Genomic DNA, 23088 nt, shown 5'->3' on the forward strand with positions numbered 1-23088 from the left:
ATTAAATAGGTTTTATCTCACTTCATTTCAATAATTAAAGTTGAATAATAGTTATCTTCAATTCAGTTTCGCTTAAAAGTCCTTCTTGAACTCTCACGTAACACAATAAATAAATAATACAGTTAAAAACAACTTTTTTTACGTAGTAAACACTTCAATTTGGGACTGATCTATTGTCACCATTATACTCTTGAATAAATGTTGTTCCGCAAGATGTGAGAAGAAAACTTAGATAAGAGATAATAAAGAATAATCAAACACATCTACTTTAAAACTTTATTATTATTTTAGTTTTCTACGACCTTTCGGACAGATCACCTACTTAAGCAGAAAAAAAAATTGCGTTACCACAGTTTTTATTGCCTGACGAAGGACGTTTGCCCGAAATGTCGTACCAAATAAAAACTGAAAAAGTTTGCATTTAGACGTGTCAATCAGTGGCGGATTTAAGGTTGTGTGGGCCCAGAGATTAATAATTTTTATGGGTTCTACATTCCACGTACTTCTACATAGAATAAAATTATCAAATAGGCCCCCATTAAGACCATGAACTCTGGGGCTGGTCCCCTTCTAGCCCCTACATAAGTATACCACTGGTGTCAATATATTCTTTATTATCTATTATTCGCTGTTGCAATTGACATGTTTCGTTTTGACACTCTTAAAATCTTGTTGGCATTATTCTCATTATAGAAATTCATAAAAAAAGGTTAAAAATTGTGATGTCCCAAGAGTGTCTGCCTGAGAACTGCATAGAAAGGAGTTATTTGTTTATTCGATGGTTTGGTTTGTTTTTTGGAATTTCGCACAAAGCCACTCGAGGGCTATCTGTGCTAGCCGTCCCTAATTTAGCAGTGTAAGACTAGAGGGACGGCAGCTAGTCATCACCACCCACCGTCAACTCCTGGGCTACTCTTTTATCAACGAATAGTGAGATTGACCGTCACATTATAACGCCCCCATGGCTCGGAGGGCGAGCATGTTTGGCGCTTCTCGGGCGCGAACCCGCGACCCTCAGATTATGAAGCGCACGCCTTAACGCGCTAGGCCATGCCAGGCCTATTTATTCGATTTCACTTAGTTTGGTTTTACTGTACTTAGCGTCTTCTTTATTTCTGTAGTTGGTGTTGTTTGTGCAACGTTGCCTCCTCTCTATTTTACAGCCACATACCCTTCTGTTATGGCCCGGTTTGACCAAGTGGACTTGACTCGTAATCTGAGGGTCGCGGGTTTGAATCCCCGTCACACCAAACATGCTCGCCCTTTCAGCCGTGGAGGCATTATAATGTGACGGTCAATCCCACTATTCGTTGGTAAAAGAGTAGCCCAAGAGTTGACGGTGGGTGGTGATGACTAGCTGCCTTCCCTCTAGTCTTACACTGCTAAATTAGGGACGGCCAGCGCAGATAGCCCTCGTGTAGCTTTGCGCGAAATTCAAACCAACCCAACCCTTCCGTTACATTTCAAACCATTCCTCTGTTGCAAGCGTGGGTATAACTAACCAGACGTTTAATTAATATTTTCGAACCAGTACAGCACATTCTTAAACTGACATTCTTATGCTCAACAGTGTTTTTATTTGATACATGATAACGTTTCTCACAACTTAACTAAGTTAGTATTAAAGCTTCTCTTTTAATCATGTGATGACTACAAAACTGCTGGTTTGACATTTTCTCTTAGAAAGAATGTCGTTGCCAATGCTTTTTGATGCATTTGGTAACGGTGAGTGTCATTGTAAACAAACTACAACATACGAAACAGAAATTTCTTTATGTCTTAAGGCTATCTGGTTTTGCTAGCACAATGGTAAAATACTTTGAAGGATATCACTGCTTCTTTTGTAAGTACACATACGCTTCACATCGTTTATTTATTATACACACACACATTTCAAATTACAGCAAGATAGAGTGTTTACACAGAGTGACAGGTCAGGCTACCGTCTTACGTTACACTAAACGCTGACTGAAATCTTCTTTGATTCTTTTTACGCTATTTGAACGAATTAATGACAGAGAAAGAAAAGCGTCATGTTTTTACGTTTCCGCTTTAGTGATGTACGAAACTGTGAGAAGCCCAATAAAACTACAAGCGTTCTATGCGCATTTCTAATTATTGTACATAACGATTATAAAGATATATTAATGTAAACATTTTAATTATAACTATTCTATTTTAACTCATTGAATATAGCACAATTCTATCGAATTGTATTAAGGAGTTTATTTTTAAGCACAAAGCTACACCCGGTTTTTAGCGTCTCAAATCTTTTAGACTCGCGGCTGAGCTACTTGGAATATTTAGTTGCTTATTTCTGTGTTTGGAATCCTGCACAATTCTCCATTATAGTCGATAACTAGGAAAATCAATTTTTTACATGTAGTGACGACTGCGTGCACGCTACGATTATCTGTAGTTTACATTCCTACAAATAGTGGTATTTCTTATGTTTGAAACAACACTGATCTTCATATAGAATTTATAACAAATTAAAAGGTGTCGTGCAAATAACTCATTAAGATAAAAGTCCTGTACGATTCGACTTTATATGAGGCACATTAGATATTTTTATTGTAACAACAAAGATATTTGAAACAATATTTTACTTTCCTTCGCCTATCAACTTTGCTCAGAACTTAGTTATGTTCCTTTTATTGTTTATCTATACGTCTTTTCTGATATAAATAAATTATAGTGGGCTTGTGGTATTCGGGTCACCTAATAACTAGCTGGTGAGTCTCAAGCTTCAAGTACAAAACTCAGAATAAAAAGAACATATTAAAAGATTAGAAAGATTAGAAGGATCGCAACCAGCAAAGTAATGGAGATTCGAGTACACGTGCAACACAAATAATACTAATTTTTACTTATTATGGCTTGGTAGCTAGGACGTAGCTCGCGATTTTGAATCCCATCATTGAATACGTTCGCCCTTTCCTTCGTTGTAGCGTTATAACGTTGCGGTCAATCTCGCATTTTATTGATAAAAGAGCCGCCCAAGGGCTTGTGGAGGGTGGTGTTGACTAGCTGTCTTCTCATTAGTCTAATACTTCGAAATTAAGAACAGCTCGAGTAGCTTTGTGCGAAATTAAAAACAAACAAGCTTGTTTCTACACAGACACTGAGTAGATATTGAAGTTTTACTGTTTTAAACGAATGTCGAATTTCATCTGAACAGTCTGTTTGCTGGAGCAGAAAGAGTCAATGTGAATATTATCAAAGTTTGCCCTTCTATACATCATACAAAGTATACTAGTCAGATATATTCTTGAAATGTTTTTAAATTTTCATGTAGGTGTTTTGCTTATAGTTCGCGTCTTCTCGGTAAACCAAATGTATATAGGTTGTGAACAAGTATCAATTATTTTGTTTCGGTAAAAGTTAGGTAAAACGACGTTTATCTAACGAAAGTTTATTTTAGTTTCACCTTGTGCCTACACTATGGTGGAATACGCTCATATATAGCTGTACAAGATAATGCAAAGTATTTTAATTTGAGATAATCGTTGACATAGGAAATCTGAGGAATGTGGAATATTGCTCTAGTTTTCCTACCTGACTTCAAAATCTGATATCTTACTATTTTCGTTTGGTCCTTGTCCTATATATAAACAAATTAATTTTTACTCCTGTCCTTGTTCTAGGTTATCCCGTATCTTGTGAGAAATAACAACATAATTTAGAAGCAGGTCAGCAAGTAGAAATGGCATACGGGTATTGTGAATAAAGAAAGTGTTTGATTTTTCACTTGCGTATTGTGTGTTTTTGGTATATATGTTCATTTTAATACTCTGCATAACATTTTTAGAACATCTCAAGTGAGAGTGTAAAACCACGTTATCTCATGACTTTTGTAATGACGTAGGGTTTTGTACAATGATACTTTTACTTTTTTACAGGTTCCACACACACACACACATATATATAACAAATGTAGAATACGCCTATTTTAGGTCATTTTAGTGGATGGAAAGGTTAAATAAACCCATAATTTTACGTTTTCTTGACATTTTACATGGAATTTGGTGCAAAGGTACCATTTTTTTCAGATCCCAAACGGGCCTGGCATGGCCAAGCGTGTAAGGCGTGCGACTCGTAATTCGCGGGTTCGCGCCCGCGTCGCGCTAAACATGCTCGCCCTCCCAGCCGTGGGGGCGTATAATGTGACGGTCAATCCCACTATTAGTTGGTAAAAGAGTAGCCCAAGAGTTGGCGGTGGGTGGTGATGACTAGCTGCCTTCCCTCTAGTCTTACACTGCTAAATTAGGGACGGCTAGCACAGATAGCCCTCGAGTAGCTTTGTACGAAATTCCAAAACAGATCCCAAACTGGAATGTAGACAGTTTTTGGAATTTATGCCTTTTGCTAAATTTTTCAACGAGAAAAGTACAGTTTGGAATTTTCTTGAATTATTCAAGCGCACGTAAACAAACTTAGATAGTATTGATAGTTTTCGATTTTTCTGGTGTCAAAATTAGCCATGTTAGGATTGCACGGCAGAGACATGATGCACTTGCCCATGAATGTTGGCCTCTTTAATTTATTTAGTCTTTTTCTGTGCAGTCTTTTACGAGCAGAAATGAATGAAACTGTATAATGTGTTCGTTTTTTGATTATCTGAAACACTATTATTAGTTGAATGACTTGTAAGTTCGTAGCTCACAGAAAAGAAGTAACTTTGTAATTTGTATGTATAATACCATGCTTTTTATTGTGTGAAATTGCTGAATAATAAATATTTCGGTGCTTTTATTGATTGAGAGGCCTCCGATGACTCATAGGCAAGTCTATAGGGTTAATACACTAAAATTTAGGTTTTAATATTTGTAATGAACAAAGCACAGAAAATCTAATGTGCAATTCTATGCTCAATGACAAGTAAGATTTAATTACAGTCAATTTTTATTCATTTATGACTGCCACAGCCTCAATGTTTCATATGTTATGATGTGCCTGATATCGTTTGTCACTACTGCTTGTTGCAATGTCTTTTCCTACTGGGATATATCCAGGACCCAGATATATATTGCATATAAATTATCTCACTAGCTGTCAAGATAATGCATTGGTATTTATGTGCTGTTGACAAGGGTAATGTTGCAAAGGAAACCTGTAATCTTGCCACATCATTACAGCAATATTTTCCGTATTTGTTACGTCCTTCAGCCATTTCTGTGATGTGTTGTCCACACAGTTGGTGAGTTTCATGCTGCACAAGTCATGATGGTAATGCTTGTTAAAAGTTATATCTCCAAGCAGTTTCTTCTATGTTGTACAGTATTGGCATTCAGGTGTGTTAACATTCGACTTGCATACGTGATCGTATATTTCACGTCTATCCCGTACCTTTGACAAATCTGCTCCAATACCATTATCACTGATATTACTATCGGTGATAATAAATCACTACTTGCTTCAGATAAACGTCTTGCTCATATGCATGTACCCACAATGTATAATAAATAGCCTTAATAAATGCAGACAGACAGCAGTGTGGTTCCCTTGAAAAAACATATTGCTACAAACTGTCAACAGTATGGATTTAAATACAAAATGCGATGGAGGTATCTTTTGATATCAGGCTGAGGCTATTCTTTGGTCATCCAGTTTTCATAGGATAAGTGGAAATTGCACTTGTCCATTGTATATTTAAGAAATTCTATTTTTGTTTATATTAACAGACAAAATGACACATTCAGAATTCACACACTAAATTTGACTTTTCAATAGACAGAAGTCAGACTTATTGTGTTAAATTAATGAGTACCCTCGAACAAGTTCACATATATGTCCATCCAGTTTTAGGAAAAGTCAATAATGCATATTAACTAACTGTCTTAAATCAACATAAAAGCCAGGAGTTCTGTCATTCTCATTTAGAATGACCACTGGAGGCAATCAAGTACTCTCTGAGGGTTCTATTATTTCGTTCATCAACCTATCCTCAGTTCTAGTATTGCAGCATGCTTGGTGTCTCAAGAAAGCCTGTATACCTGTTGTTGTTTTAGATAAACATCAGTTATGTCTATGTGAAGATTAGCTGTTTATGTCTGAGCCAATCTTCTATCCTGTTCCACAAATACACCAGCGACCTATAACAGGCTGCTCCATTGTGGGAACGAGAGAGCGTGGTTTGGGGCAACAAGACGCCGTTACAATACATTTATATAAAAACCCAGGGTATGCAGTTGCTAATGGGAACACAAATCAACCAACTGGAGGAACTTACAAGTAAAGCAAGGAATAAATGATACCAAGTCCAATTCTACACCAAAAGATATACACTTTATTAACATTGGTTAACATATAAAGGCTTATAATGAATGAAAAACAATAACATCAATTACATAAAAGTTTATATTTTCGGTAATTTATATCTGTTCCATAATGTTTCTAACCCTATCAACATTAATTATGTAACTTTAAATTTCGCATGGTAGAGATGTAGTTTTACCAATGCAGGAAATATTAATACCTAAAGGAATGAGTTTTGCCTTAAGTGAAGATTAGAAAGCTGAGATGATTAAAATAATGCAATTAGCTTTTGAAATAGTACAAGAACAAATAACAGAGCAAGTTGGTGCCATTGCATGTATATCTATACTACGTTAATTCCCTTCAATACATGTTAGCTGCGGATATATTTTTAGTTACACCAGGATTATTCTGATGGTACTTGTTGGCATAATAGTAGAACAAAATGTGAATATTGTCTTTGTAGAAAATAAGGCGGGAATTGTGTTTGTTGAAGAAGGTAACTTCATTTTATCACGACATAAATGGATAACTGTAGAAGAGTTTCCGTTTCCACAATGTGTGAAGTTCTGAAATGTTTACAAGTAGTAATAGTAATATCCTACAAATAATTTGATCGAGAATCTAATGTAACGTTAAATCAAATGCACACGAATAAATTACAACGTTTACAGATAGAGGAGTATCTGTAATTCGAGTATTACGGATAATGCAGATAGGTTTAATAAATAATTATCTTACCTTAGTTCATAAATATCGTTCAGAAACTGACGAATTATAATATATATATATATATATATATAATTATTGAGCTAACTAAATGATATCAAAATTAACGTTACAGTTTCAGACTGACATAGGCACGTGGACTGATTAATGCAGGTGGAAGTGTTTTCAAACTTCTTTTTGGAACAGAAATAACAGATGACTTAACAGAATTAAATAAGACAGTAAATAACCAAAGACGAGTTTCTGAGAAAATGATACATTTAATAGGTGACGACTAAAATGAATTCTATGAATCAGACAGTTGTTCAACATAATGAAGAAATCAGGTGAATATGAATAGCTTTATTCAATTTTACCAACGAATCAATTCACACGAAACTGGAGGAAAGAAAAATTCACAAAGTAGGAGCGGAAATGCTAGTTTTTAAAACTAGGGCCCAGAATAATTTACAACAGTTAGTATTTATAGTGGAAAGTTATAAGACAGAATCAGCTTGTTTTTTTGTGTTTTTTTTTAATTTCGCGCAAACCTACTCGAGGGCTATCCGAGATAGCCGTCCCTAATTTAGCAGTGTAAGACTAGAGGGGAGGCAACTAGTCATCACCACCCACTGCCAACTGTTGAGCTACTCTTTTACCAACGAATAGTGGGATTGACCGTCACATTATAACGCTCCCACGGCTGAAAGGGCGAGCATGTTTGATGCGACCGGGATTCGAACCCGCGACCCTCGGATTACGAGTCGAACTCCTTAACACGCTTGGCCATGCCGGGCCCTAGAATCAACTACGTTAGTTCAAGCTTTATATGTAGCTGCTGACGAAAACTTTGTTTGTTAGTGATGACGAGAAACCCACTTGTTGAGAAATTTATATGCAAAAACGGCTCGTTTGGGCTGAGAAAACACTTTTACATAGAAGAGCGAACAACGTTTCGATCTTCTTCGGTCATCGTCAGGTTCACAAAGAAAGAGGTAACTGACCGGAAGCTGACCACATGTTTGAAAGGGGTTGTGTAACTGTGTGTCGAAATGTAGAGGGCGGTATTAATGTTTGAATATATAATTTTATTTATTAATATAGGTATAAAGGCGTTCCTTTATATTGGTTTATTTTGGGTTTACGTTGTTGTATAAGTAAGGCTTCTTTAATTTTGCGTTTGTTTATGTTTGTTTCTTTATTTAGTATTTGAGTGTTTTCTATGGTTATGTTGTGTTTATTTGACTTGCAGTGTTCGAAAACGTGTGAAGGTGACTTTTTATGTTCTTTGAATCTGGTTTCCATTTTTCTACTTGTTTCTCCAATATAGAAGTCGTGGCAGTTATCACATTGTATTTTATAAATAATGTTGGTGTGGTGTTTGTCAGTGTAGTTTTTACATAGTATAGACCTCAGTTTTGTGCCGGGTTTTTGAATAAATTTGGTATTAATTGGAATGTCATGCTAAATAACATGACATGCTAAAATATGTGTTTCATGAATAACATGCTAAAATATGTGTTTCGATCCCATGTGGTGGGCATAACGCAGTTAGCCCATTTGAACCTTCGCGCTTTAATAAAATGAAAAAGTATAAAACTGATACTGCGAAAAATTCCTATTTGCTTTTTTTTTTACTTCTTCAATTTAATCTGATCGAAGGGTGACATTCGATTGGCTGTGGTATTAATTGACATTCCAATTAATACCAAATTTATTCAAAAACCCGGCACAAAACTGAGGTCTATACTATGTAAAAACTACACTGACAAACACCACACCAACATTATTTATAAAATACAATGTGATTACTGCCACGACTTCTATATTGAGAAACAAGTAGAAAATGGAAACCAGATTCAAAGAACATAAAAAGTCACCTTCACACGTTTTCGAACACTGCAAGTCAAATAAACACAACATAACCATAGAAAACACTCAAATACTAAATAAAGAAACAAACATAAACAAACGCAAAATTAAAGAAGCCTTACTTATACAACAACTTAAACCCAAAATAAACCAATATAAAGGAACGCCTTTATACCTATATTAATAAATAAAATTATATATTCAAACATTAATACCGCCCTCTACATTTCGACACACAGTTACACAACCCCTTTCAAACATGTGGTCAGCTTCCGGTCAGTTACCTCTTTCTTTGTGAACCTGACGATGACCGAAGAAGGTCGAAACGTTGTTCGCTCTTCTATGTAAAAGTGTTTTCTCAGCCCAAACGAGCCGTTTTTGCATATAAATTTGTTTGTTAGTTTTTGAATTTCACGCAAAGCTACACGAGAACTATCTACGCTAGCCGTCCCTAATTTAGTAGTTTAAGTCTAGAGAGAAGGCATCTGGTCATCACCACCAACCGCTAACATTTGAACTACTATTTTACCAACGAATAGTGGGATTGGTCGTGACATTATAACGCCACCACGACTGAAAGGACGAATATTTTTAGTGTGACGGGAATTCGAACCCGCGATCTTCAGATTGCGAGTCGAGCGCCTTAACCAACTGGCCATGCCGGACCTGACGGAAAACTGAGTTTGTAATCCCCACCTATAGTGACCAGATTTATATGAATTATATTTGCGCTGATGTAAACAAGCAATTATTCCTAGTAGCTAAATAATAAACTCGAGGGCTTAACATGCTAAAATATGTGTTTCGATCCCATGTGGTGGGCATAACGCAGTTAGCCCATTTGAACCTTCGCGCTTTAATAAAATGAAAAAGTATAAAACTGATATTGCGAAAAATTCCTATTTGCTTTTGTTTTTACTTCTTCAATTTAATCTGATCGAAGGGTGACATTCCCTTGCAATGCACCCACTAGTACAGCGTTAAGTCTATGGATTTACAAATCTAACATCATGGGTTCGATTGGCTGTGCTATTAGAAACACACACACCCTTGCAATGTATAATTTAATCACACTTATATATAAAATAAGTCAGTATATAATTTACCTTAATTATTTTAATTTGAGTCGTTTTTGTTCAGCTGAAAGGTTCGCCAGTGGGCTAGCGATAAGAATCTTGACTTACAACGCTAAATTCTTGGGTTCGATTTCTTGCGGTGGACAGATCGCAGATAGCCTATTGTGCTAACTTGCGTTAAAGCAAACAAACCATAATTATTTGGTTAATATATATATCTTAACCAAATAGCGAGATTGGTTGTTACTTTTATCACGCATCCAAAGCTAAGAATGCTAAACAATAATGGTAATATCATACCTAGCCATGAGGTCATGCTCAGGTAGTTTTTTCTATTAAAGTACTTTCACATTCGCAGTTTTCTAACTAAAAATGTTCGCGTTTTGTGGTTGACATATCGTTATCCGTTCGTTTTTTTGTTTCAGTTACACGTTTTTAGATTTACTGCTTGTCTCGCTGGTTTTGTTTAAAAGCAAGTAACAAAAACTATTTGAAACCTCGAGTGCATAGACCAGTGAAAACTAACAGGTTTCTAATCACAATTTTCGAAGGTAGAATTCATTTATGGTGACCTAAACGAAAAATTGGAAATCTTGTAGTTGTTCTCTCGAATTTCTGAGTATCTGTAAACAGAGTTAATAGAAATTTTAGTTATAGAAAAAAACAACAATAGGCAGCATTTTTAAAGAAATTTCTCATAGCACAATTTAGACTAAAATTCAGTACATTGGAAACCGAAGAGAGGGGATCCTTACGAGCTAATCGAGTTCTTTTAACCCTTGTTTCCATAGTAATGAACGTGTTTTGGGGACAAAGATTTGGATCTGGGTCTATAAAATTAGTTTCATAGTTTCTTAAAATAGATAATGATGCAAGCAATGTTTCAGTAAAGACATTTTTATAGGTGCTTCTTCACTTAGTTTACAGAATGTTCGCTTTTTATCCTCCAGTAAATACCAAATTTAAGATTTTAAACCATGTACTCAAGAGAACAAGGATAGTTTAATTAGTATAAATAGTATGTTGGGATATGGTAAGGTTTTCATTAGAACAAGAATAAAGTTTCGAAACGTTCGGGCTAAAATAATTTATTGAATAATACTGCATATTTTTATCCTAAAAGTTTTATTGCGCATACTTGTTTATATAGGTGAACATTCACGATGTTAGAAAAACACGTCGGTCAAGAAGTCTTGATAGAAATAAAATAGAAACCCAATGACCCGAGCGTCTTCGAAAGGCAGACCTTTGGAAAGTGCTCGAGTTATAGAGTTTCCATTTTATTTATATAGGTGAACATTATATGTAATATAGAAATATTTCCTTTTTGTTATTCTTAGGAAAGAACATTGATTTCGACCAGCTCTGGCATCATTACGTGATTCCTTCCCCCCTCCCCTATTTAAGTTTCTTTTTCATCGTTTTAGATAACATTTGTTGCCATCAAAAATGTGAATTATATTAATTATTCAGTTTAGCTCTTATTACATGGTGAGTTTCATGTGTTGTTATTGTTTTCATCTGTGACCATATGTGGACTGGCGAAATATAGAAGTTTAAGATGATGAATGTCAATGCCAGCACACCATATTTGTACTAATTGTGTTTTACAGTTGTTTAACAGATACGTGTGTGTGTGCATGTGTCATAAACTAAAAGAGAGCAAACAACTGTTTCTTCACGAATTGCTAAATCTGTTCCGACTTGACAGTTTAGAAGCTAAGCGTGTTACTGTTAAGTGTATTAGCCAAATGACCAAAATGAGTAAACTTTACTAACTACATGTAACCGGAAACCTGTGATCTCGATACCATCTTCTGAAGTATGGGATAATAGAATAGAAGGGAGCAGCGTTGACCCTTCAACGGTCATCCTTTCGCTAGTCTAAGAGGGCGACACTGTGGCGGCGGCATGCTCCATCAGCCTAATTCCATCTTCCTGATGAAACATTGTTGACCTGGCTTAACGACCATCACAGGTCGGCGAGATCTTGTCTGAGCGTCACAGTAGGTTGTAAACTCCAGGGTTCAGTGTTAAACTGTGATTTCCCTACAGAGTATCTGACAAAAACAAGTAAGCCAAGCTTCTCCGTTTCCTGCTAAATCAAGACGTTCTCTTTTCTCCAACAGCTCAGCCTCACAGTTCTCTTATTTGGAACTACCTGGGAGTTAGTACACACTTGATCTTGTCACCTTGGCTGCGAAGACTTATTGTCATTTGTCTTCTAAATTCATCTCTAACCGCGACCTTGAAATTTTGTCTGTTTATTTACTGTTAGACACAAAGATACACACTGGGCTATCTCTGCCCACCGCAGCAAGTTCTCAGACTTATCACTGAGTCACCGGAAGATGGGAGGGAAACGAGGACTTTGCAACGAAAATAACAGTAGAGATACATTAGTTCTTGTTTAATTTTCCTTCGTTACAGCTGAGGTTGTTAATGAATATTGATATGCACTGATAACTTACACTCTATTCCAAAATCATGAGCAAAATAGTACAAGGTTGCAAAAATTAGCAGTATAACTGACGAAAAACTTTAGTTAAAAATAAGATTTCCAAAAATTTCATTTCACTTCAAAGTTTGGGTTATTCCTTTACCTGCTGTGTTTGTGAAGTTTTCTTTTTGGGGGAGAAGGAGTGGGTGGAGTAGTGTTATGGTAAATTCCTTGTTTGTTTGACTTAACTTGAGTAAAGTAAAATTTCTTATTTATGGGAACACATTAAAAGTTTTGGCATGCTATGAAATTTTTCATTGAGTGAACGAACTTCTCAAGAAAATTTCGATTGGACAGAAACACTTTTCCGTAACGAAACAGAAATGTTGTCAAATTGTTAGTTAAATTGTTTACTTTTTAAATAGAAAGCTTCGCAACATCAAAAAGGGGTAGAACAACGTGTGTTCATTTATTTTACACGAACTAAAGTATAATAATTCTAACCGCAAATGTCATCAGAAGATTGGGTGTAACTGCGGTTGTTTATATGTTTATACCTATTATAACAAGCCCATCAAAAACAATTGTTCGTCCTCCATTAATGACAATGTGTGAAAGATATAATGGTGCATATTAAAACATCTAATGAATTTGTTTGCTGATAAACTGTGGCCAATGCAAGGATCAAACCTCGGATTTAAATGTTATAAGCCCTCATAATTACGTCTGTGGTATTAGAGGTGAGGGTGTAACATTCTGTGAAGTATCAACGAATGAAATAAATAACATCCATATAAGCAAAACAATTTCCTGAATTAAATATATTTTATGGACTTCTCAAAAATGTGATATTGTGTTTGTTTGTAATAATGTAAAAGGCTATACGATGGGCTCTGTTCTACCCATCAAGGGGTTCGAAACCCGGATTTTAGTGTTATAAGTCCTCAGACATACTGTTGTGCCTCTTGGGGATTACTGTAAAGTCTCTATTATATTTTGCCTACAGTTTTGTTTCTATTATAGAACCCTTGGATATTTTAATCAGTAACGTTGTATGTTTATTTACCTATAATAAAGAAAACTGTATCAACTTTCTTATTTATATTTATTTTCTATATAATTATATTTGTTAAGTTAAATTACAAACCCCACAAAACCAGGTTTATTCACTTTCCTGCTAAGTGTGTATGAAAATCATATAGATGGAGTAGTCGTAAACGTGTACAAAAATACGTTAAAGTTAACTCCATAAGAATGTACATGAATAGTAATACAACACAAAGCCGTAACATTTTTCGAAGCAAATCATACATAGAGAATGTTCCGTGAAGTGATACACTGTTCGCTTAACATTTTAATAATGAAGCTCGAAAGAAAACGTTGTAACAGACTGACTATACGATATTATTAATTAACTCAACAAGGCCTGATGTCAGCCGGCAAGAAAGACAACAAATACAGCATAAAGCAGTAAGATATTTATTTATAAATCAGAATATTATTTCGATAAAACAATTAGCAATTGTATTGCTTAACTGTAAAAAGTTTTAAAAACACTTTAATGCCAATATTTTTTAGGTATTGAACACACAATGCAATTGTAAAAATTTGAATCTGTTAAGATTTTTTTACTGCCCTTTAAACAGAAAACATTAATAATTATAATTTCTACCCAACTCCTGGCCGGTTTGCCAAAATAAATATATATTTTGAAATTGTTTAATTATTATATAATATATATATGTGAGATCTTCTTGGTTTGTATATAAATTGTATTGGTTTGTTTTTTTAATTTCGCGCAAAGCTACACGAGGGCTCTCTGCGCTAGCCGTTCCTAATTTTGCAGTGTAAAACTAGAGGGAGGGAGCAGCTAATCATCTTCACCCACCGCCAACTCTTGGGCTACTCTTTTACTAACGAATAGTGGAATTGACCGTAACATTATAACGCCCTCACGGCTGAAAGGGTGAGCATGTTTGATGTGACGGGGTTTCGAACCCGCGACCCTTAGATTAAGAGTCGAGTGCCTTAACCATCTGGCCATGCCGGGCCAAACTGTACTGGAAAGTGTTAATTTTCTTTTTGATTCGCCCCATAGAAACCGGATTTGGATACACGTGATGTAGCTTTGTGTTTAACTGTACATAAAAAAAGTGTGTATATACACGTATGTGTATGTGTGTTAAAGATTTCTTTTTTTTTACTAGAGGTGAAATTGAAAAAGAATCTGTGATGTAGAGACCTAATGCTTTGATTGGTTATCGCTCTTTGCTATGGACTACAGTTTCGCCTGATCAAGGCACAATTTGGGTCAGCATACCAAAGAAATATTATTAGACCTCTTATAAGGGTGACTATATGGTGAAATAAAATTGACTCAAGACTCATAGAAACAAATCTCTTTGCTTCCAGGTATATTTTACAAGCACACGTGATAGAAGACATGGAAAATGAATACCTCAAAAATACGGCACTGTTTCCTTCAAATAAATTTGAAATATTTATTCAATACATCAAAAGAGTACAGAGCAAAGATTCATTACTTCTTAAAAATATCTCAAAATCTTTGGTGTGTTTTTATAAATATAAAACAACAACATTTACTGACACATAAAGAATAAGTACATGAGAAAGTAAACAAACTAATTTTTTGTCTCACACGCTAAGTTTACAAGTTTTATTGCACGAAGTCCCAACTGCCTTTACGTAAGTACGTTTACCACTAACAAAAATTTCACATTTCTGGTGCCTTAATAATAATATATTCATTATAACAAACATTTTTCTAAACAACTACATTTAAAAATAGACAAGTACACTTGGATACTGTGGTTGCGTGGATTTTAGAAACACAATTAGAAAGTACTAGTTGACGCACCATTTCAACGAACAAAACAAAAACCAAACCCATAGGGAATTGGATCCGAAGGCTAACCTCCCTTTGTCGTTGCAAGGGAGTTCTTTAACAAATATACCAGGTGTGATGACGATTGGTCCAACTGTTCATCTGTTATATGCGGTAAACCACACACAGACTTTTGGCAAATAGTATAATTTACCTAGATTACATGTTTCACAGTTAATATACGTGATACAGTCTACGAATGCGAAGTTATGATAATAACATATTCAAAGAAAATAGAAGGAACGATTTTTTTTCAGTTACATTAGCAATATTAAAGATATATAAGCATATACTACGTCACATTACAAACTGCACAAACATGAAACAGTTTAGTTATACACCTGTGAGCCTGGAGTTTATTGGTTCCTGTTATGATGAAGCAAGTTCACTCCAGAAGTTTAATACAAACCTACACAGTAGGTGTGGACCAAGAGTTAACGCACTAGATGATTATCTTCTCGCTGTCAGGAAGTTAATTGTTTAACAGTATCTAATGAATGGAAGTTAGCTAGGTTGTAAGTTACTTTACAATGCCTATACGTTAATCATTTTATATTCAAGTTAGTGTATTTTCGAAATTATTACGATAAACAGTACGGCGAGAAATAAGTAGGATGTACAATAGAATTACTAATACTATTTTACCAAAAGACAAAAATATCGTAGAATCGACTTGTTCAAGCTTATAATACGATCTTTCAAACTGCCTTTGAGCACACTGCTTACACTCTAAATATTAAAGATGAATTTGACTGTTGTGTACACATGTGTAAGGCCACGAGTTATACTTAAAAGTTTTTTAGCTTTATATACACGCGTATAAGTCTGTGAGTTAATTATACTAAAAATGACAGCGCTATATACACGTACACTGGTCTGAACGTCATACTGAAAATCCTATGAGCGCTATATATAAATATATATATATATATGTTTATAATTATTCAGATCAATACTAATTACAGTGAGTCACTGATGAAAAAATAACAAATAAATAGTTATGCACGACTTTAACGTTCTAATCAAATATTACAACATTATTCATAGAAAAGCTACCATCAAGGAGGATCAATATCTTGTTCAGTAGAAACAATATCAGTTATCACTATTGTAACTACATATTGCAGATTAAGTTGCGTTTATTGTTCAATAAACTGAACAAATTTCGTACTTAAAAAAGTAAGAAATCGAATCAAGTGATACGGAACATTAAACGTACGTATATACATCTTGTTGAACATGGATTTTCTATACGTACAATGTGTATTAACCTGGAAGATCTGAGTTTAAGCAGAACAATGGGTACTGGAAAACCTATAACATATTACATTTCGTAATTCTTGATGACGAGAAACCCACTTGACATAAAAATATATCTCAGAACGGCAGGTATGGGTATTAAAACTTTTACTGATAAGAATAGTAAAAGTGTTAATACCAATACCAGCCGTTCTGAGATATATTTTTACATTTCGTAATACTGTCATACGCAATTGCAAACTGTATGTACATATGCTTGGGTATAATGAACCATGAACACAAGTTAAAAAACCGGATCAAGATTTCAGTCACTTCACAACTCATAGCCACTGTGTGTCTTACGATCTATAAAAGTATACTAGCAACCGTTCTGTTCTGCAGCATACGTTCGTTTGGAAAACAAAACAACTACATCTATATTCTCCACAAACTCACGACACATGACATTCTAACAACTTCAGATATAATATGATCAACGTGACGCAATATGGCTATTCTAAACAGAAATGTGATAAACATCTTACACCATACATTTTGTCGATGTTCTGAATTATAAAGTGGTAAACAGAAGTCGAAAAATTACGTTCGTGCATTTTTGTTATTGTTAATTATGTCGGTTGTGTTAAACGGAAATCTCTTTCACCACCAGTGTCCATCAGGACAATCACATCAACGCTCAGAGATGTTTTTCGTTATTAATTTTTCATCACAGCATGCGTTTCATTATTACAACGGGATGAACACGAAAGGATCCCACGCAGTTATAAACCTTTACCATCATCTGTCAGCGCTGAAAATATAACACATATACATATGGACAAGCCGACTGAGGTCAGTGTGGAGACAAAAAAAAAAAAAAAGACCGCACGTGTGTAGGAGTACTTATTTGGAGCATCACTAAATATCAACAAATTATTTTTTCTGGTTCGCTATAGGTTTTCTTTCAGTGGGCATGGATGATAAAATAAGGCTTTTTATATTTTAATTTCATATTAAATGACTTGGGAAAAAAAAACTCTAAAGAAGGCTTATTACAGAGTAATCAAGCTCTGATCGTCACGTCTGTAATATATGTGTAGTAAAAACAATGTAACACAAGTTATGATTATATATAAATAAAACGCAACGTTAAAATAAGTACACAATAAAAACATTTTTGAATCGGGCCATTTTATGGCCTCTAAAATGTTTCAACGTTTTACACGACATTACTAGGACTGATCTTACAAGATACAATAGTGTTAACTTATTCCTTCTTTAGGAGTAAACTGAGGATTTGGAAAGCTGTTGTAATATCTTAGCATCAAATTTTCGAATAACTTAAAAACTAATTACAGTTGAATTAAGCATGATTAAAATAATGAAGTGCTTATAAAAAAAGAAGAAAATTATAATATAAGCAAAGTTTAACTATGGTGAAAGACGTCGAAACAATCACATTTAGAGTCCACATTTTAATAGGCCATAAATTTGCCTGAATTAAAAATGTTTTAAAATATTTATCTACCTTAACGTTATGTGATATTTATTTATTACCTTAGCATTATACACAGGTGGCAAGAAAACAATATCTGTAATACACCTTAGTTAAGTTTAGCTCTGATTTACATCCGACTTACTGAACAAACTAAACCAGACGTCTATTAACAACTATAACTATTATCCGTATATTAGCCTAGTTTCTGTTTACAACGAACAGATCTCTAATATCGGTAATTTTCCACAAAATCTGCAAAACAAAATAAATTCTAGTTTTGAAAATATATTACAAGAATATTTTAATATAGATTAATCCACTTTTTCTGAAAACCACAACAAAAGTAAGTAGTTTTATTTACAAAAGTTTCAGCACTTGCGCATGTGCATTTACAGTCATTAAAAGTTTGATTTACAGATTTACTTTCTCTGTTTTACCGAAACATGTAGAGTTTGTTAGCTGGTGTTTCGTGTTTTTAATAAAGCTAATTTTATTGTGCAACAATTCGATGTTGTATGCACCATTTGAATATTTGACCTGTGTTCACAAGTGCCATTTAATTGAGTTAATTTGTTAAGAATATGTTTCGATGGAAGTTTCAAAATTTCATAAATGTAATAAATATATACATATCAATCTCCCTGTTAATATAAGTGATTAGACACTACAAGTTTTGTTCTAATTGTATGTAATGTTCAGTCACACACACACGTACATATCTATATACACAGATTAATCATTGGTAAGCTATTAAGAAAGTCTTTGGGTTTTGAATATGGTGAGGCCACTTTTTGTTTTATCTGTGATTAAGTTTTGAAAGTCCATTTAAACATTGGCACATTAACTCTGTTGGCCAAAGGGAGCTTTGTTTTAACTCCGCCCCTTTTCATCTGGACTCACAAATTTTCCTGGGAACAATTCACAATTCCAGTGTTTACCTAGGACGCGATAATCTCGAGTTCCTGAAAGGTAAGAACAAAAATATTGATGGTCAACGAACATTTACGAATTATCCCAGGTTTTCGTAGCTGTATTACACACAGTGAGTTATTTTAAATACATGACACGATAAAAAGATAGCTTGAGCAAAATGAGTAAATAAAAACGAAGTTCTGTGAGGTAATAATTAACCAGTTCAACTTTATATAAATATTTACAACAACAAAAGAGAAAGAGCTTTCTTCTTTAGTGGTAAACTGAGAATTCGGAAAGCAGACATGATACCTTAGTATCAAAATTAGAAATAGGTTCTCAACTTAATTAGAGTGGAATAAAAGAAGTTTATGAAGTCTTTACAAAAAAAAAGCCAAATCTATAATATAATTAAAGCTTAACGGTGTGAGATTAATACTTGAAAAAACAAAATAAAAAACAGTTGGTGTAAATCACATAACTAGTATGTAATTAGATATAAAGTACATATATATTACATTCTTAAGTTGCAGTATTATCATTGCCTTCAACTTTAAGAAGCTGGGCCCTCAGTGTTAAAGTCGAAACGTCACAGTCCATTAAATTCAAAACTGTATAATTACTGCCTGTTTAAAAACATCTGAAAATTACTTCAGCTCATATATATTCCCTATGTATGATTACCCTAAACGAGATAATGTTAACTACACTGTGTACATTTTATGGTTATATACTAAACGTTTTCATAAATAGAGGTCCACTATTAAAACAGTCTTCGCCGTGCACAATTGTTATACAAACAAAAGTATATACGACTTATTCTCTAAACAAATTACGTAGTGCAGTGGGGGAATTTCTGGTCAGCTACCATGACGTCAAACAAATCTGAGTTATTCTTGTCACCACATGTAACTGATTTTCTATTTATTAAAAATTGTGGGCATGCACATTGTACACTGAAAGTTTTCATCAAACTAATCCATCAATCTTGAAATCCACACTGGAGAAAAACATGTTCACTAACCCGAACTGTCAAGATTTAACAAATATATATGAATGAAAACTTAAAAAAATCTGTAAAAATGACAGAGAATGAAAGCTTTTCTGTTTTTCGTCACAGTCATGGAAAACACTCTTCGTGTCTATATTTTATCACACCTATCCTGTTCGTAAACAAACAAAACAAAAAAACGATTCAGTTTATTATATACGCACACTTCATAAAGAAAGCGTCAAATTCTGCAATGAAAGGCTTAGTTTAATTTCTTCATTAGTTAAAACAAATCCATACTTTAGGCCCCTGGTGGTACAGCGGTAAGTCTATGGACTTACAACGCTAAAACCAGATATTCGATTCCCCTCGGTGGACTCAGCAGATAGCCCGATGTGGCTTTGCTATAAGAAACCACACACATACACACTACATACTTATAGAGCTATGTACAAATTAAACACCAAAAGCTGGGGAAGCATCGAAATCCATTAGACCCAAGATAAAATTCATTCAGACTGCGAAAGTTTTTTTTTTGTCACATTTCTAGTTGATCTTTCGAAGTTCAAATCATTAGTGCTAAACAACAGCAACCCTCACAGGATTTAATATAAAATAAGATTAAAGATGGGGCTTGACATGGCGCTCGACTTAGTCTTCTGACACCCAACATGTTCGCCCTTTCAGCCGTGAAAGCGTTATAATGTAACGAATGGTCAGTCCTATTATTTGTTGGTAAGAGAGTAGCCCAAGAGTTGTCGGTCGATAATGTTGACTAGCTGCCTTTTTTCTATTTTATCACTGCTAAGTTGGGAAAAAGCAGCGGAAATGACTCTCGAGTAGCTTTGCGTGTAATTCAAAACAAACCACACCAAGCATGAAAGCTTTACGTAAATATTTTTGTTAGGGATGAGAAATACGAGTTATTTTCGATAACAAATAAAATACACTTACTGGATATCATTATGAGCACTTGTTATGACTGTAAAAATCTAGAAACTTAAAATGGTGGTAAGACTTAATGAATGTTATTTATCTCTTAGACTCTATGATCATGTTTGACCAGGTTGGTCTTCATAGGTACTGACGATCTGCACATGCTAAGAAAAGTCATCTTTGGAAACGGACTGTACGTTATTATATATCACTGCCCGTAGGAGGCTGTTACCACCGAAACAGCATTCCAACAGTACAATCCTTATCCTACCTTCACTTTGGTAATGATGTCATATGGTGTTGCGTCACAAGGTACTTTTTGTAAGTGTTCCACGTTTCCTGCTGAATCCAAGGCAGACATGTTAAACTGAACACAACAAGTTTATTATTTTTTCTGTGTTTATTCTACTTGCAACTAATAAAATAACCCTTTCCACATAATAATGTAAGATGATAAATTAATTTGATGTTTAAAAGTACGTGTCAGATACTTTAAATTAGTGGCTAAGTTATATATAGATGAATTATTGTTCTGAAAGTTAGTTGAGAAAACTGTGCTTAGGTTTTTCTCACTGGTTTTTAAATACGAGGGCTGTTCAAAAAATAATCGGACTGTTTGAATTGCGCGGCTCCAGTTGGTTCCAGGGGAATCCGCTTGGTGTCGCTAGGTTTGCACAGATCAGCTGATTACGACGCCATTTTCCGATTGCAGATATCTTCATTTGTATATTAGCTACGCGGTTTTAAGTGAAGTGCAATTTTTTTGTTTGGCGGATTTCAGAATGAATGACCTGAAGGAGCAACGACTTGCTGTGAAATTTTGTGTTAAACTTGGAAAATCTGCGACTGAAACTTTTGCTATGTTTAACACGGCTTACGGTGATGTTGCTATGAAGCGTACGGCATGTTTCAAGTGGCATGAACGTTTTAAGGATGGTCGACAGTCCATTGAAGATGATGAGCGTCCTCGACGTCCTTCCACGTCAACTGACGACCCACACGTCGACAAAATCAATATCCTGGTGCGGCCAAATCGACGTCTGACTGTCAGGGAGCTTGCTGAAGAGTGTGGGATATCAGTTGGATCTTGTTACGAGATTTTGACCGAAAAATTGAAGATGCACCGCGTTGCTGCGAAATTCAGCCCTCAGAACTTGTGAGTTTTTGGCCAAACACTCGATCACTGTTCTCCCCCCCCCCACTCACCTGACCTTGCTCCTTACGATTTTTCTTGTTCCCCAAACTCAAAAGACCCTTGAAAGGAAGAAGATTTGAGACGATTCCCGAGATTAAGGCAAATGCGACGAAGGAGCTGGAGGACATTACAAAAGAAGCGTACCAGGACTGTTTCAACAAGTGGAAACACCGTTGGGATAAGTGTGTGCGTTGGGGAGGAGAGTACTTTGAAGGGGTCCCAGACCTGTAACTTCTAAATAAAGTACATTTTGTTTTATGACGTCAGTCCGCGTATTTTTTGAACAGACCTCGTAGACTAGATAACTCAGTTCACGTGACGATTAAGTCACCTTGAGGTTTATCACAAAAACCGAACAACACAAAAATCGTAAAGAATTCCAAACAGCTGACAGAATCTTAAATTAAACTTGTCGTACCATTTGTTAGATCTTTCATTAGACTGACAGGTGCAAAGAATTAGGTAGCACGGCAACTGTTTCGTATGCACACGTCTATCTTACGGTAAAAGTGACAGGCATGAAATGTATAGTGTGTGTGTGTGTAACAGTGTACAAATAAATGTGTGTAAGTGTGAGATCACATGCTGTTCTTTTTTTCTGATCTTTCACTAGGATTGGGACAAACACATACTTTGAATCTACGTAAGATTGGGTACATTATACTAAAGCGCTTTTGAATGCGCAAATCAATGAATCACGCGACAATTATAGCTGATGGAGCGAAATGGATCAGAATTACGCTCTGGCATCCTTTCGTCACCGAAGATTTATTGCTTTTGGGAAGAGTATATCATAGCACTTTCCGAAGAAAATTATTCGTACACTTAGATCGTAAAGATATACTCAAATCGAATATTTAGAATAAGCAAGACGGGGAATATTCCTTGAATTTAATAGCATTAGTAATCAAGGGAATTTGAATCAACGTGGGGTGCCAGGATCATCGAAGAAGAGACCTGCAACAAATCGTACCCCAGCCGCGATAAGCAAGATTTGACATCTTGCAGTAAATGAGAATTCCTGAACACAAAGATTAATGAGGAAAGCCGTTCTTGCA

At 35.0% G+C, this 23088-nt stretch overlaps 1 protein-coding gene and 1 long non-coding RNA gene across 8 annotated transcripts in view; one reads left to right on the forward strand and one right to left on the reverse strand.

The window, feature by feature from the left end:
- The window catches only part of LOC143246250 (uncharacterized), a 64106-nt gene that overhangs the window by 26842 nt on the left and 14176 nt on the right, over positions 1 to 23088 (forward strand). Inside the window, exon 2 of one of the 4 annotated variants that reach the window (XR_013025876.1) lies at positions 20980 to 21156. The exons of 2 other annotated variants lie outside the window; for them this stretch is intronic. This is a non-coding gene — a long non-coding RNA (uncharacterized LOC143246250). Of the gene's footprint in view, positions 1 to 14561; positions 14697 to 20979; positions 21157 to 23088 lie in introns of those variants that run through there. One more of the 4 variants, XR_013025877.1, reaches the window with a different exon arrangement.
- The window catches only part of LOC143246247 (uncharacterized), a 37247-nt gene that overhangs the window by 7510 nt on the left and 6649 nt on the right, over positions 1 to 23088 (reverse strand). The window contains exon 2 of one of the 4 annotated variants that reach the window (XM_076492648.1): positions 14831 to 18958. The exons of 2 other annotated variants lie outside the window; for them this stretch is intronic. The gene's annotated coding sequence lies outside the window, so the exon portion shown is untranslated. Of the gene's footprint in view, positions 1 to 14830; positions 18959 to 19008; positions 20072 to 23088 lie in introns of those variants that run through there. One more of the 4 variants, XM_076492649.1, reaches the window with a different exon arrangement.

This window comes from Tachypleus tridentatus, chromosome 3 (genome assembly GCF_004210375.1).
Source record: "Tachypleus tridentatus isolate NWPU-2018 chromosome 3, ASM421037v1, whole genome shotgun sequence".
Lineage (NCBI taxonomy): Eukaryota > Metazoa > Arthropoda > Merostomata > Xiphosura > Limulidae > Tachypleus > Tachypleus tridentatus.